This window comes from Belonocnema kinseyi, chromosome 6, assembly GCF_010883055.1.
Source record: "Belonocnema kinseyi isolate 2016_QV_RU_SX_M_011 chromosome 6, B_treatae_v1, whole genome shotgun sequence".
NCBI lineage: Eukaryota > Metazoa > Arthropoda > Insecta > Hymenoptera > Cynipidae > Belonocnema > Belonocnema kinseyi.
Genome location: NC_046662.1, coordinates 121,950,728 through 121,952,211, shown reverse-complemented (window position 1 = coordinate 121,952,211; position 1,484 = coordinate 121,950,728). Strand labels below are relative to the sequence as shown.

General features: G+C 37.3%; 1 protein-coding gene across 4 annotated transcripts in view; it reads right to left on the bottom strand.

Moving 5' to 3' along the window:
* LOC117175668 (protein FAM214A) overlaps positions 1-1,484 on the bottom strand; it is a 197,541-nt gene that overhangs the window by 41,328 nt on the left and 154,729 nt on the right. The window lies entirely within an intron of this gene.

The window sequence follows — 1,484 nt, the reverse complement described above, 5'->3', positions numbered from 1 at the left end:
GCAACAGGATATCTCCCTGGCAATCCTTCGTAAAACAAGTACCGTAAGGGAGATATTCTAAAGCGCAGGCTCCGAGAACCTCCACGCAACCGAGAATTGCGTAACTCAGAGAGCGAGAATCGGGCCAGGATATAAAAAGCGCTATAAGACCTGTAAACATTCTTCTTGATCTTGCCTTGCAACTATCCCCTTTTCAGAAAGAGAAGTCTCTTAAAAGATTTCTTTAAGTATTTTCTTGAAGAAATATTTTAAGTCTTCCATTTTTTTGTGTTGTACTCCTAGTAGAGAGATAAGAAAGACTTCCTTATTACTGTCCAAAAGAGCACTTACTAAAACTTTTCCGATCTATCGAGATTCAATGTGAAATCTGGAAATTTCTTATTAGAACCAGCGCGTTTATCTTTGAGAATATTTTTGTGGCGAAAAGCCCTAGAATAAAACTTTAAATCTATCGGCATGAAGCCTGATCTTTACCATTGTTATTTTGGAGCTGGAACTTGTTTGTTTTCTCTCAAATTTCCGAGCAACGTCAAGGACTCCTTGGCTCTTGGTCCACGTCATTTTAGTAAAAACATTATATAATCTGGCAATCACCCTTGATATTTATGAGCACTAGGGAGACTGTTTTCTCTCTACCTTGTCGATAGGTATCAAGTAGTGAATGGTAGAAAAGTTACGAACTGCTCAAATTAGAAGGGACTAGAGTTCCCAGTTTCTACAAATCTTTTGAAAATCGTTGAGGATAATCCTCCTGTTTCTCTCTCTCTTGTACTGGGAACGTCTTCAAAGAAAATTGTCTGCGATAAGAGTCAAGGCACGTGAGACGCCCGTACGCCTCTGTGTTAGGGACTCCTTCCATTACCTGCGCGTAAGGTCGTTAGCCTAATAAGGCACCTGTTTAGAGTTAAACAATAAAAATATTATTGCTCATTATTACCTCTATTGAGTGAGGGCCATAACAATTCAAGACAAGCGGTCTTGTACTTTCCTAGAAATTGATTTTTAAAAGTAGAATTATATTTCATTTCAGATAGCATATACGTCTGTGTGTTATATTTTCATTTTATTGAATATACTATAGTTTGTTGAAATATTTGAGGCTAGATATAAATAAAAATCGTTTCGTTTGTCTTGTGACAAGTAATTTTAATCTTGTAACAAAGAGTTTAGGAGTCGAGTACTCATCATTGATAATTGCGTAAGAGGTAAATCTCAGAGTAGAACCTCATAGTCCATATTTAGAGAATCATTTTATTAGAAAAATACCACTTAGACTACGTTTTCAAAAATATTAATATGTTGAATCGTATACGAGATGTTCCACCACTTACTTTCACTTGGACATAGAAGAAAAAAGCACCTATCTCACGGCTGTGAGACGTGGTTGTGGCTGAAATTTTACCGCGATTTCGCTGGTTCGGATGCAATTTTCCAGATTAGCACCCGCTCCCGACGAAATCCTGCGGTTGTCCATATGACAAATT